Source organism: Rhinopithecus bieti, unplaced genomic scaffold (genome assembly GCF_001698545.2).
Source record: "Rhinopithecus bieti isolate Rb0 unplaced genomic scaffold, ASM169854v2 scaffold_16999, whole genome shotgun sequence".
Taxonomy (NCBI): Eukaryota; Metazoa; Chordata; class Mammalia; order Primates; family Cercopithecidae; genus Rhinopithecus; species Rhinopithecus bieti.
In genome coordinates, this window is record NW_016808939.1 from 66,528 (window position 1) to 82,676 (window position 16,149).

At 34.7% G+C, this 16,149-nt stretch overlaps 1 long non-coding RNA gene across 2 annotated transcripts in view; it reads left to right on the forward strand.

Annotated features, from left to right (window-relative positions):
- Positions 1 to 336: 336 nt before the first annotated feature.
- The window catches only part of LOC108539307 (uncharacterized), a 95,125-nt gene continuing 79,312 nt past the window's right edge, over positions 337 to 16,149 (forward strand). For both annotated transcript variants that reach the window (XR_001888328.1, XR_001888327.1), the window contains exon 1: positions 337 to 400. This is a non-coding gene — a long non-coding RNA (uncharacterized LOC108539307). The remainder of the gene's footprint in view (positions 401 to 16,149) is intronic.

Consider the following 16,149-nt stretch of genomic DNA (forward strand, 5'->3'; position numbering starts at 1 on the left):
TTATATATAATATATATATATATATATATATATATATATATATATATGATGATATATGTATGAGGATTCATAATACTGCTCTCTCTGCTTTTGAAAATGTTTGTGAGTGTTCATATTTAGTTAATAAAAACAGGGTTCACAATAATTTCCCCAGGAAGATAACATTAAAGAGCCAGATGGGAAGCAGTGTAAGATTCAGGTGCAGGAATAGCAATTACAAGCTGTTGAAATCATAGCATGCCTGGAAGGTTCTAGAAATAGTAAGAAGGTAAGTGTTGCTAGAGTGGAATGAGAGAAATTGAGAATATTAGGAGATGACATCATAAAGGAGCCAGACTCATGGTAAGAATTTCACCATGAGTAAGATGGGAAGTCATTGGAGAGGTTCAGCAGAGAAAAGGTAATCCAATTTGAATTTTAGAAGCATCATCATGGCTGTGTTGCTTAGACAACACTAGAGACAAGCATGAAATTCCTGAGACTCGTCAGTTGGGTATTTCAAAATGCAGAAGATGGTGGCTTGGGGCAAAGTGATATCAATGGAGTTAGTGAGATGTGGTCAGCCCCTGAATTTGTTAGCAGGTGGTATCAATAGGATTTGCTGAAAGAAAACATGTGGGTTGTGATTTATGAGAGAAAAAAGAGACTCATGGATGATTCCAAAATGTGGGCCCATGCAAATTGAAAGAAGAATTTTTCCATGAAGTGAGACAAGGAGGACTGCAGGAAGATTAATTAGGGGGAGATTTTGTGTTGTTGGTCTTAAGAAAGACAGTGGTGAGAAGACGTTTTAAGATAAGAAGGGGTGATATTTCAGTCTCTCTTGATGTCTGTAGATGAGAATTGAAGCTATAGAGTAGCGATAGGTTTATAGTAAGCATGTAGGACTTTCCCTCGAAAAAATATTTTGGAAAAAGCAGAGTGTTTATATTTCCCAATAGTATTTTTTATAAAGGTTTCAAAGAGTTCTAGTTCTCAATTGTTTCCATTTAGTCACCAGAAACTTATAAACTTGGTTAGTGCTTTATGATGCCTGGCAGTGAATTTGAGCGGCAAACTGTAAACATAATCCATGACAGTACATGCATTTCTTAATCTGCAAAAGCTACATTGCAAATAATGATATCAAATCTATAGAAATGATTATCACTTGGGCATTAATGTCACATCTGTCTGATTATTACCAAGACTCAAAAAAATTACTTGTCTCCTTAGCATGGAAATAATTTATCTTAAAACCAATATTTCCATTTACAAAGTGCAAAGTGCTTACGTATATATCATTTGTTTTGATGCTGATAGCATAGGACCTTTGCAAAAACATTGTTTTCCCTACTGTAAAAATGTGAAACTTGATATTAAGAGGTTGACTCAAAATGAGGACTAACTGCTACTAAAACTACCATCTAGATCACCTTAGTCTTACCTCATATCACTTGTTAATATTACTTTATACTTGGCTGTTTATATGTGTATATAGCCATATTTAAATATACACACATATGTATTTATTTACATAAATGCATTTATGTATTGATATATGTATTAGCCCATTCTCACAATGCCATAAAAATACCTGAGACTGGGTAATTCATAAAGAAAAGAGGTTTAATTTACTCATGGTTCTGCAGACTGTAAAGGGAGCATAGAAGTTTCTGCTTTTGGGGAGGCCTCAGGAAGCTTCCAATCATGGCAGAAGACAAAGAGGAAGCAGGTGTCTTACATAGCAGGGGCAGAAACTAGAGAGAGATATGGGGAAGGTGCTGCACTTAAACAACCAGATCTCATGAGAATTACTATAAGGAGTACAGTACCAAAGGGATGGTGCTATGCCATTCATAATAAATCTGCCCTCATGATTCAATAACTTCCCACCAGGCCTCACCTCCAACATTGCACATTACAATTCAATAAGAGATTTGGCGGGAACACAGATCCAAATCATATCAATATACATATGCATACACACACACTTCATTTGGCTAATGCTATGTGTAAAGCTACCCCAAAAACTAGTGGTATTAAACAAAAATTATTGTATTATGCTCAGAGATTCTGGCCTCATTAATGTATGCCTTTTTTCCATAATGAATGGGATCTTGGATTGAAAGTTTCAAATGCCTGGGGTGACTTGAACACCTGGGGGCTGGAGTTATCTGGATACTTTTAATTCACATGTATGATGCCTGGGATGGACTTCAACTCGTTGATCAGATTGTCTTCTCATTGCTTCTCCATATAGATCAGGCTTTCTCCAAACATGACAATCTCTGGGTTACTGGACTTTTTGCGTAGAGGTTCAGGGGTCCATGAGTGGATATTTCAGTGAATGAGGTCTTTACAGCATAGCCACAAAAGTCACCTAATAGTGTTTATGCCATGCTCTGCTTGTCAAAACAGTCACAAGATTCAAGGACAAGCAAAACGGACTTCATTTCTCAAAGGGAAGGGTATCAATGCATGGCTGTGTTTTAAAGCCACAACAGAGACCAGCATGTTTAGAGTTTAGTTCTTACCAAAGTTTGTTAATACTTTCTAAAAATAAATACAGTCAGTAAGTCTGGATCAATATGAATGTGCTATAGCAATAGTATTTCTGATGAATTTGGGTTTTTAGTTCCTGAGTCTAATATTGAGGCAGAGGTCCCAACATTCTCTCACAGTGCTGGGCAACTAAAGTCATATTCCCTGCTCACTGCAGGTAGTTTGACCTAGAAATACAAACAAACAAACAAAAAAAGAAAACCAAGAGATAAATTGTATGGAGACCCATTAAAGTAGTACCTTGAAATAAGGGCTGTAATAGAATGTTACCAATAAAAACAGCAACAAAATATGTCCTTGGTGTTAACATTGATTTATGTAATCCTTTTGCATTTCTTCTATCCAAGTTGAAGATCCAAAGCTGACGTAAATGCAAATACAGCCTCAAGCTACTGCGCAAAAGAATAGCATGCATTTACAAAGCAGTGCTTCTTAACTAAGAGTGCTACTGCCTCTTTTCTCTCTAGTGGGCATTTGGAAATCTGTGTGATTGGGTTTTCACAATCACTGGCAGTGTTACTGGCATATAATCAGGATGGAGTACCCATAAATTTTAAACATCTTGAAATAAAGCCAGTCCCATACAACAAAGTATTGTCCCAACCAAAATTTCAATAGAGCTCTAGTTGATAAATATTAATACAGTGGACAATCAACTTGCTTTCTATAAGAGATAAGATATAGATATAGATATATATATAGATACACACACACACATATATATATATATATACATTTATTTATTTATCATACCAGAAAATGGCAGCCATTCTTACTGTCAATCCCCATGAAGGGATACCATAATTGAAAATATTTTCTAGTCATTTCTTCTAAGAAGTTTCAGAAATATACATATAGCTGCTTTAAACAATTATTGTAATTTCCAGATAATATAACAGAATTGACATTGCTAATAAAGTCCCAGTTTTGTTGTTGATTGCTAAAGAGGAAGCAAAGTAGGAGAAACAGTAGTCAATTGCAGCAATGTGGTAATAACTACTATGGGTTTAATTTCAGAAATTGATGAAAGTACTTAGGAAGAATGTATGACCTGGTCTTGGTTTGAGGGAAATCAGAACTGTCTTTCTATAGATTGAAGAAAAAGCCTCGAGTTGCAGGAAGATGAATATATCAAGATAATAATTTGGTGTATGCCAGTTCTGGCCATCTGAACAGGGTTCAGTATTGTTGGAGCTTAATGCATATAGTAAATGATCCAATTAGGTCTGGAGCAAGAAGGACCTTCAGAATCTGACAGTGAAGTGTTAAGCAGGGGAATGACATTGACCTTTTGGCTTTAAGAAATCACTCTGCCTACATATAGGGAAAGAAATATGGGAAAACAAACTAGAGGCTAGAACCCAGTTAAACCAGGCAAGACCCAGTTAAACCAAGCGTGGCATCAGGGATCGCAATGAATTGAAGTAATCAAGAGATAATAGGATATATAGGGGTTAGGAACTTGGGAATCAGATGCATCTAATATATAGTGGCAAGGAAGGAAAGTGAGATGGGGAATATAAGAGGAAGATCAGGTATTTTGTATTTTGTGGGAAAGAGGAAGAGTAATAAACAGTGAGCCTGTTGAGCATATTGTAGCCTACTGTGCATGTTATCAGAGATGCACAGTAGGCAGTTAGATACACAGGTATAAAGCACACAGAGAGCTGGTTTGCAGATCGAGACTTGGCAGTTTGTTGCTGTATTGTACTCAGCCACCTTAATATGAAAGATTTAAAATACCTTCCAGATACCCTGGTAGGGTCATTTAGGGGACTTTCCGCTTGTTTTTTTAGAGAGGAATATGACTACTGGGGAAGTTACATATCTAGCATTCCCGTTGTAACCTAAATCAAAGAGAGCCAATTGGAAATTTCATCAGATTTAAATGTTGCAAAAAATAGATGCCAGCAATAAAGATTACATCTTTAGGTGGAATATCTATCAATCATCTATCTCTCTACTATCTATATTTTTCCTATATTCTTATTAATAAAGCTCTGAATTCTTCATGTAAAGCCCAGTGTTTATGTAAAATTCTTTATGTAAAATCCAGTTTAAAAGTTGGGCATAATCATCAGTGCTTTTCTTTTTCTGTTTATGAACTTGGCTCAAAGAATAAGATTTTCATATGTTTGGCAAGGTTGCAAAATTAAGTTAATTAGAAAGAGTTACCATGGAGAAAATAGATTGTGGCAGATGTAAATAATCAATAATTGAGGAGGAAAGTGAAAGTGTACCAAAAGAATGTCTAGCAGGTTATGCCTCTGTCATGGGGAAATGAGTAATTAAACTAATAAGATAATTTGCCCTCTCCATACTTTCCTTATAGTCCTACAGATTATTGTAATGCTATTTTACTGAGGTTGTGGGGCAAACTTTCATGAGTTTTATAATTGAATATTTAAAAATTTAATACATTTTGGTATTAAATATCAGTTTCAAAGGAAGAATGATCATAAGCATGATTGCACATCTATCTATCTGCAGAAAGGTTAATGTGAGATTAATAAGTAGAAAAAAAATGACCGCTAGTCTATATCATAAAACTTGTGTTTAACTCACAGGTGTAAAAGATGGGGCTAACCTATAGCCTATCATTTAATAATGATTTCAGAATGTGGAAATTGTTGGATTAATGACCATTTTATGAATTCGTTTATTCATTATGCATTTACTCAACAAATTAGTATTAAGCATCTATTAGTATGTGTCAGTCGCTCTTGAATGCACTGAGGGTACAACAGTGAACCAGAGACACAATGTGTTACTCCTAAATAACTTATATTCTAGTGATATGGGGGAGATAAAAGCCTAGATATATGTAAGTGTTCTGATAAATATAAAGTTTTTAGTGAAGAATAGGTGATTCATATCCTGGATCCAAAACTGATTTGCAGATTTCCATTTTTGTCAATGCACTAGACCATCTCAAAAGTTTTCAGTATTATAGACTTCCAGAATGAAATATTAGAACCTCCATTATCAAAATGCTTGGTTGATTTACAGGAAAGTAGTGAAATCCTCAGGTGCTAAAAAGTGAACAGGGACTTGGAACCCAAAGCATTAACATCAGGTAGAGACAGAAGGTGAAACCTTGCTCCGTTTGAAGCGGGATAATGGAATTAAGATTCATGAATAAAGATGAGATCTCAAAAGGCTCTCTTCTGAGGAAAAGGCTGTAATGTAAAAAATTCTACTCATGAATACAGAGAGACATGAGACAAGCTTGTCTGTCTTGGCTTGAATTCCAAATCAGAATAATCATTATTATCCATATCTATGGGCCTGTATGTGCTGATGTTTTGGATTGAGTTTTTACTATTCATGACATTAGGAATCTTCAGTGAAAGGTATTAATGAAAAAATTTGTCTGTTTATGGCAAATCCCACTGGATTTGTGATCACTAGCAAACCATGTCTATCTCTGGATAGATGCGACTTGATCCAAGTCATATGCTATTTATATACATAAAGCTCAGCTGAATATGAGTTCATAAGTCAAAATCACAAAATATAACAAACAGGAAAATCCATCACAAATGAGTCAGTAGCAAAAAAGTCACAATATTCAAATCCACCCCTCCTCCCAAGCCTCACATACCAGATAATTTAGACTCTAAATTAAATGTTTGGTATTGCTAAGGATATAAAGAACTCGAGTGCATAAAAGTATTAGAGGCTCTGAAAAGTAAAAAAGCAGCTTTGAAAGAGAAATAACTCAAATTTTATAAATAAAATCATTATTCATTTAAAATAGACAAAACCCTCAATGAATAGATTGACAAGTAAATTACACACAATTGGAAAAAAATAGGTCTTAACAATGTCTCTAATACAACACAGAGAAATAAAAAGAAGAAAAATAAGGAATAGAATTTAAGTCACTGAGCATGGATCAAGGATTGCATTAATCATCAAGGTATTTCAGAAAAAGCAGATAGAGAATAGGGAAGCAATACAATTTAAACAAACTGTCACTAAATTTTTTTATGAATTCATAAAACAAATAGATCTTCGGTACGAAGAGTTATAATGAGTCTTGAGCAAGATAAAAAAAAGATATGCATACCTTGGCGTGTTGTACTGAAATAACAAAACTCAACAGCAAGGTCAATATTTTAAAAGCAGTAAGAGGGAAAAGGATGGATGACTTAGAAGTTAATGATCATGAGAATTAGGCCTGATTTCTCACCTGAAAAAGACTAAACTATAAGATAGTAAAATATCTTCTAAGGGGTGAGTTAAAATAACTGTCAATATAGAATTGCATGTCTAAATGTGCCATCATGCAAAAAGGGTGAAATAAAAATGTTTACAGACACACATAGAAAGGGGAAAAATCCCTTGCCGAAAGAAAGTACACCACTAACTTCACAAAATATGAAAATGAACCCAGAAAGTAAGGGTAAAATCCCAAAAGGATTAGTCAGTGTAGAGACTGATGTGCATATGGGTAAATCTAACAAAGATCGATAGTATAACAGATAATAAGAGTGATGGTAGTTGCAATGATAATGAAATACTAATAAATCATTCTGGAAGCATAATAACAAGGCGTACTACAATTTTGGATAATAAAGACCAGAAACTAGTTATGAATTCCAAAGAACTTCACAAAGTTATTTGTACTGTTCAAACATTGATGAGAGACATTATTAAATTGTAGTTTGGTTTAATCTATAACATAAAAATCAATTTAAAAAACTTGAGGATGCTGGGACAGACTCTGGATTAAGAAAATGTGGCACCCATATACACCATGGAATAGTTATGCAGCCATAAAAAAGGATGATTTGCATCCTTCTAGGGAACATGGTGGCCAGCTGGAACCATCATTCTTAGGGGCAAACCAATCGCAAGAACAGAAAACCAAAACACCGCATGTTCTCACTCATAAAGGTGGGGAAACTGAAGCAATGAGATCACTGGACTCGCGGGAAGGGGAACATCACACACTGGGGCCTATCATGGGGGAGGGGAAGAGGATTGCATTGGGGAGTTAATAACGCTGTCACCTTGATATAAAATGATAAGAAATTGATGGTGCTGAGCGATTGATTGGGTTGGCAGGCACACCAACCAAATGGCACAAGATACCTATGTAGAACAAACCTGGCACGTTTATGCCCATGTACCCTAAGAACTTAAAGTATAATAAAAAATATAAAATAAAATAAATAAATAAATAAATATGAGCTTCCAAAAAAAAAAAAAAAAAAAAACTTGAGGATGCAGAAAGACCAAAAGAAAAAACTGTATATTATGGCAGCTATACAAATATCAGATTAAGTAGACTAAAAGAGAAAAAGAAAAATCACCTCATATTATCAATGATGTATTTGCTAAAGTGATAAAATAAAGCGATGTAATAGAATACTTAGAATTTGTGTGCATCTGATAACATAGCTTCAAAATACATAAGGCAAGTACTGCAAAATTGCAAGGGCAAATTTTGTGTCTCACCACCATGATGGGAGAAGAGTTAACTAAACGACATAACAACAAACTAACTGATACACTCTGGTGAACACCTCAATCTCAAGATAAAAGGAATATACATTATTTTCAATAACTGATTAAACGTTTACAAAGTTGATGATGTATTAGTTAATAAAGCAATTCTGCGAACATATTAAAACAATTATCACATAAACTACATTATTTGTTCAGAATGAAATTAAATTAGAACTGACTGTAAATAAAGAACACCCAATAGTTTGCAAGTTTGGAAACATCCTTCAAAATAACCTATAGGCTATTTTGTGAAGTTATTCACACTGAGGGAATATATACTTAAAATTCTATTTAAATAAAATTATGTTAAGATAAAATAGTTGGTGTTGTGTTTGTTAAAATAATAAAACTTGAGTGCAGAATCCATAACATTAGGGGAAATACAGCCTTGAAGAAGATATATTGGAGAAGAAGGAAGGTTGCATCTTAGCTAATCAGGCAAATCATAAAGTTTGTAAAACAGCATACCTAAAATGTAATAGGAAGCATAAAAAATAAGAGCAGAAACTAATGAAGTAGAAAATAGGAATCCAAATGTAGGGTAAGTGTAGTTAAAAATTGGTTCTATATAAAAAGATAAATAAAATATTTTAAAATTTCATAAACAAAAGATTGTGAGAAAATTATTACATATGTTTATACATACATATATGCATGTTGTATATTTTATATATATATACACATGCCTACATATGCATATATGTGTATACATGTATGTAAATATGAAAATTGTGCATGTTTATATATATACATATATATATAGAGAGAGAGAGAGAGATTTATTTTGAGGAATTAGTTCACACAATTGTGGCAAATTTAAAATCTGTGGAGCAGGCGCCATGGCAGGCTAGAAACTCAGGCAGGAGTTGATTTTTCAGCCTTGAGGCAAAATGTCTTCTACCGTACAAAATCTTTGGTTTTTTGAGCTTAAGAGCTTCAACTGACTAGATGAGGCCTACCCATGTTGTTGAAGGTAATTTACTTAAAGGTCAACTGGTTGTAGATGTTACCGGGTCTACAAAATACTTCCACAGCAACCCCTAGATTAGTGTTTGACTAAACAATTCAGTATTATAGTCTAGCCAAGTTGGCACATAAAACTATTTAAATAACTAAATGTATAAATTCACAATAAATATAAATAAAAATGAGTGGTCACAAAGGGAGAAAATATGAATAAGCACATGAAAATGTGATCATTGTGATTAAGGGACATGCAAATAAAAACCATAGTGAGGTTCCATTAAAATGTTTAAAGACTGAAAACAAATGTTGGAATAAAGAAAAATGATCTGTCATATATTTTGTGGTAGTATAAAATGGCTCAATCACTAGGGCTTGGCAAATTTATTTACACAGTGAAAATGTACACTTATTCTTGGATTCAGCAAATCAACTCCTGGGTACATACCCTAGAGAAATGAAAATATATTTTGAGCACTGAAATAGAAGTCCTAACCCCTTCCAGCAAACTAATAGACTCTCCTTTAGCTAAAATTTTAACCATATTGGGGACTGTGCCGGGGGTGGTGGAGAATGAACAGACACAAGAGACAAAGACAAACAGAGAACATGGCGGCCGCGCCTAGAGCCTCCGCCTCACTTTATTTATACTCCATAAATCCCACGTCAGCAACAATAACACAATGCAAAACAAACTTTCTGCACCCAGATGTAACCTTCTGCTTAGTTCCTTGTCTCTAAGCTCTTTCTTATTTTGTCTGCCTTCTTGGCGCCTACTAGAGTTCATTAAAAGTTCAACTAGAGATACTGTCCTTGACTACTGGAGTTCAATGAAAGTGCAACTAGCTAGAGATACTGTCCTTGAGCCTTATCTATTCTTAGCATATTATTTTCAATGGCCCCTGCAAACCGTCCTGCCACAGCAGGACAGAGAGTGTCCACATCACATTTACTGCCATCCTCTTTCCTTTTAATAATTGTGATTAGATTTTGTCAAAAGGTTGGCTTGAAAGAACAAAAGGCCCAAGACCTGGACCACTTGGTGACTTCCACCTGTTTTTATGGTTCTGACATGACAGCTATTCTGGACCACATTTGTTTGTTTGTTTGTTTTAAGAGACAGGTTGTTGTTCTATTACCCAGGCTGCAGTACAGTGGTATGATCACGGCAGCCTCAAACTTCTAGGATCAAGTGATCTTCCTGCCTTAGTTTCACAAGTAACTGAGACTACAGATGTGCACCACCATGCTTAGCTTATTTCTAATAAGCTAAGCATGTATTTTTTGTTGAGATGAGGTCTCACTATGTTACCCAGGCTGGTTTCAAACTCCTGTTCTCAAGTGATCCTCCATTCTCGGCCTCCCAAAGTGCTGGGATTACCAGCATTAGCCACTGCACCTCACAAAGATTTTCTTCTTGATAACTGACTGGAGGCCTGGAACTAGTTTTGGACAGTCTCCTGAGGATGCACAGGACTTGTGCCCTACATTTCACCTTTTAACTTGTAGGACTTAATTATAATGTATTTAAATGGTAAGTTTGTACACCAAAGTGAACATGGATCAGATGTTTCCCTATGATTCATGTGTATGCCTCACACATCTTCATGAATATTCATAACTCCTCCTCTATCCTTTTGAATATGTACACTCTGCTTCTCCTTTTAGCATATATACTGACCTCTTCTTTCTCTCCTTTGAAGTTTTAAGATCTTGGCTGGAGCCTGGCTTCCTGCCTGCAGGACATAGCCTCCTTAGAAATAAAGTTCTTTTTAAAATGTACGGATGTTGTGACTCTTTTTCAGTCAACAATGTTAGCAAGGAAGACTTATAAAAAATGTTTATTGTAGAGGACTACGTGCTCACAAAGGAGATGTTCCCGATAAGTCCTGCTCTTGCAAACGAAGCAGGGTGTTCCTTCCCTGTTTGCAGGGAGGACAAAGGAGCCAGCTGCAAACAGCAGACCCTGGGGCTTGTTTGTGTGTAAACATCTTGAAAATCCAGAAAGTCAGGGAAAGGTCAGAAAAACAACAATGTGTCTTGTGACTTGGCAACATTCCACAAATGACTGTATAAAATAAAGCAGAGCGCACCATTTGGGGCGGCCGCCATGTTTGTCTTGTCTTGTGTTGTCTTGTGTGTTCATTCCTTTGTTTAGGAAACACACGGACCCCAACATTTATGGTGGTTTAATTCATACAAATCCTAAAGTAAAATCAATCCTATGTTCATCAATAGAGAATAGATAGACAAACTGTGGTACCTTTCCACAATGGAATACTGCTTTTCAATAAAGAGGAACGCATTTCTAGTTACTTCTAACACCCACAACATGAATGAATAACAACTGTTATACGCAGTGGGGGAAAAAAGGCCATTTATGAAATACATATACTGTATGATGCCATCTAAATGAACTTCTCACATAGACAAAATTACCCTATGCTGATAAAACTCAAGAACCTTTTGTGTGAAAAGGTGTATTGATAGAGGAGTATGTAAAAAGGTTTTGTGGTTATGAAAATGTTCTATATATTGAGTGGAGCAGTGATATTTATTTCCTCAAACTTCTCGAACAATATACTTGAGCACATATGCGTTTGTATGCATTTTCCCAAAATACAAGCTAGTATAAAACATAAAAAAATTTAATATAATTACCCATACTAGCAGATTAATTTAAAAATCATGTTTCTCATAGTACACGCATAAGACATCATTCAATAAAATAGAAAGTTTGGCATGATAAAACAGTTTAACAATTAGGAGTTGAAGAGAAATTATTTTGCCAGTTTACTGAATATCCATAAATGAGGTGGATGCTGGCCTATACTGTCTTTTACAAATTTAGTTGTTTTTAAAAATATATTTTTTAATTGACAAAATTTTATATATTTATGGCACACATCATGATGTTTTGATGTTTGTATACATTGTGGAATGGCTAAACCAGGCTAATAAAAATATCTATTACCTCAATTTTTTGTAGTGAGAATCTTTAAAATCCACCCTCTTAAAATCTTTTAATTTTTTGAAAGCAGGCATAGTTTCCATTCTTGCCAGAACAGATACTTTGTTCATGGGCCCACTGAGCTATGGCTCGGGAAAGAATCTGACTAGCATCCACAAAGTGCATCATTTATTCTACTTGATTATTAAGAGCCTTCTTTGCACTGGAAACCCTTAGGTTTGCATTTACCAGTAACACAAATATCTTCCCAGTCTCTTCCAATCTGAGAGGTTCATCCACATAACTCTTGCCTCTATTTCCTCATCACCAATCTTCCAATCCTACTCCTCCCAAATCATGAACATCCACCCAAACTGTTAGCAGCTGCCCGTGAACCAGTATAGTTCTGTACTTCTGTCCATCTCTTCTCCAGATGAAGGGGACCACAAAATACACTGCTTGAAGCTCCACACACTGGAGTATTTTCCCTCACTAGGGTTCTTCAGGATTATGGAAGGCCCATACTGCAAAGCTCTAGCTCTTCCCTTCTGGGTAGCACCATGATATCATGTATACTCATGTAAATTAGGCTGAAGCTTTCTGCCTCCGGACAGATAGTTGGCTATAAGCAACTCCCCAGAATACCATATGCATGGATTGACAGAGAGGAGTCAATGCAATAGGGGGTGTTGTTGGAGTCTGAAAGCCCCAACCTGTATCCATTGAACAATGTTATAATATTCAAAGTAAATTATTGACTTCCAATGCTTTAAATCAATTTACTTTTATTAGTTTATTTTTATTTTGTCCTCAATTTATAATGTTGCATCTTCCAAGAATAGTACGTTACATCTATTTATTTATTTATTTTGAGACAGACTCTCACTCTGTCGCCCAGGCTGGAGTGCAGTGGCTCAATCTCAGCTCACTGCAACCTCTGCCTGCCTGGTTCATGCAATTCTCCTGCCTCAGGCTCCTTAGTAGCTGGGACTATAGGCATGTGCCACCACATCCGGCTACTTTTTAAAATATTTTTAGTAGAGACAGGGTTTCACTATGTTGGCCAGGCTGGTCTCAAACTTCTGACCTCAGGGAATCCACTGGCCTAGGCTCCCAAAATTCTGGGATTACAGGTGTGAGCCACCGTGCCCAGTCCATTCCATTATTTTCTGAAGTTTGTTTGTTGCTTTTTTTTTTTTTTAATTTTGCTTGCATTTGATGCTCAATAATCTTTGTAACTTTACAGATTCCCCTCATATTTCTTGATATTTTGTCTGTTCACAACAAAATCTATTGTTTTTTATTTTGGTCCCCATTCTTGATAATTATAGCCTTTACTATTTCAGTGTCTTCTTTCTGTGCGTGTCATTGACAGAACCATCAATTTGAATGACACATGGGATTTCAGATGCCATGACTAACACAAGTAGAATAATCAGCTTAAGTCTTAGTCTAAGAGCATGACTGGCTAACTACTTCAAATCCAGCAAAATAAAGAATGTGGACCCCTTGTTTCAAAATCAGATATCAAATATTTTAAAGTGTACTAAAATATAAAATGACTTTTTTCTATTTTCCATGGCTGCTGTCTCTCTTATTTGTCATGGCATTTGTAACATATTCAAACTAATGACATAAGTTCAAAACATACAGTTTTAAATTGTTAACGTTAATTTGATCACTCAGATTTCTCTTTTGCAATGTCAGTGTCTAATGCAAATATAAGGTCATTTACCTAATTTGTGGAATTACTAAATTATTATAATTCGTATTTTGTAGCTCAGGTATCCGTTGTATTCCATTCTTATTAGAAGAGCAAAAGTCTCACACAAATTTAACTCAATTGATTTTGTTCTACTTCCTGATATGTGTACATTGTTCCAAAATTTTCTACCTTTACCTTACTGGTGAGTAATGAAGGACTGAAAGGTAAAGGTACTATGGGGTATTCCATATACGTCATGAATTTGTTTTAAGAGGTTGGCTGTTTCAGGGAAGTATCACAAGTAAAAAAGCATATGATAGGGTTCCTTGGTCATTGATATTTCTCAAAATGCCACCATCTTTCTGAGTTCAAGTTCTGAGTCCAGTGGAAAATTTGGCCCCTTGGGACTATCAGCAAACAGAACTTCAGTCATAGACCGAACGATATTTACCTTGTGCTTGCTTTGAGTCTTGTCGAAGTCAGTTGGGAACACATCATAGGTCCATCAGGATTCTATGCTCGGGAGACACAGCAAACCCTATGTGAGAAGGGTGGCAAAGAATGGCATACATGGACATTACACAAAGCTCCTCTTCTCACATGGGTACATACTCAATTGTCCCACCAAACTTCACATACACAAGGCACAGATTCAAACATAAAACAATGATCTCGAGAAAGCTACAGAAGCACATAGAGCCAAGTACTGGCTATTTTGAGCCTGTCATATGCTTATGAAGCTAGCCCTGTTTACAAAGCATACAGTTTCTTCTGCTACTGTATTGTTTGAATTAGTACACTTCTGGCCCTAGGATTTTTCACTTACGGTTTTTTGTTTTCTGCACAGACTGTAAAAATCACTAAACTGTGAACTGTGGAGTGACAATAAAAGAGTGTTCATTCTATAACTAAACATCAAGAAGTTATCTTGCAATATTAAAATGTTATGCAAGGCAGCAATTTTGCATTTTCAACCTATGTTATAAATATTTTATCTTGTATCTTTAACTAATCTATTATTCTGTGTAACTCAAGGATGCTTATGCTTAAAAAGTTACTTTAGCTAGTTAATAATGACTTTTTAAATAAAACATGTTTAATGTTGACATTAATAAGATATTTAACTTAAATATTAGTGATTGCTTAGTAAATATTCTGTCTTTTTTAATCTGAAAGTGAAAAAAGTTATTTGTTATTTTACTTTCTTCAAAGATTTATTTGATTTGTTTGCAAATCTTTGCATAATAATCTACATGCTACAACTTTCCAATCCATTTGCAGATTCTTTTATTGTGAACCTGTATTGATTTCTCCTTTCGGCATTTCTTTTACTTTGGATTAATTTTGGTAGAAAATTTCTGTCATATTGTTGAAAAACAGTTCCCCTGGTGATTCCTACTGAAATAAGATAATATTGTTATATAATAATTTGAAAACCATTTTTCTCTATCACACGTGAAGTTACATTCTCTACTTCTATTTTATATGAAAATTAATACTGCTTTTTTTTTCTCACGTTAATTTAAATCCTGTCGTAAACCTGGTCATTAATGACAGTGAATCTAAATAAATAAAGGAAATATGAATTCCTTTACTACCTCATTCATATCCCTACATATTTATTATGAGGCTTTTGGATAAAGGAGGAGCTACTATTTATTCCCAAGGAATACTTAATTTAATCATTATTCCTCATCGCAAAAAATCAAAATGTTAAAAAAGAAAGGAAAAAAATAGGAGAAAAGAAAAAGGATAAAATTAAGATAATAACTTTACAATAGAGTGAATTAATCGAAATTCCCTACTGATTCATCCTTTTAACATACCATTTCAAAACAAGAATTTGTTATGAAAAAATTGTCTTTATCAGTCATTACTTTCTCTCATATTATTGTTTTTTATGTACTAAATAGATATGAGTTCTTGAAATATTGGTACAGTTTTCTGAATATATAAAAGTATATTAATAAAAATAGAGAGCTGAGTTTAGCTTTCTTTCTGTGACTTTTATATTTAATAACTTCAATGTATTTGATGAAACACAAATAAATCTGCTCAGATGAATTTAACTGTAATATGCATGCTAATATTGTTTGCATTCAGTCTGTAGAGGAATCAGAAACTGAAGTGACCAAAAGTTGAATTTGATATTTCCTGAGGGAACCCTCGGAATAAGCAAGGCATGCAATGACTATTTGTAAAACATGTCAAAAACCCAGTGACCTGAGTGCCCTGCCTTTCAAATGGATGAATGAAAAAAAAAACAAAAACAAAACACAAGACACAAACCTTTTTTGTTAAGAATATGACATACAGTCATATCACTTATTTTTCTATGATCAAAACTGTATATATATAAAATTATATTTTGAAAATTAAATATTATAAAGTTTTTGATCATTTCCAATATACCCGTGGCCTCAGGATCCAATAACATTGGAATGTTCTGAATAAATACTTATTTATTTTT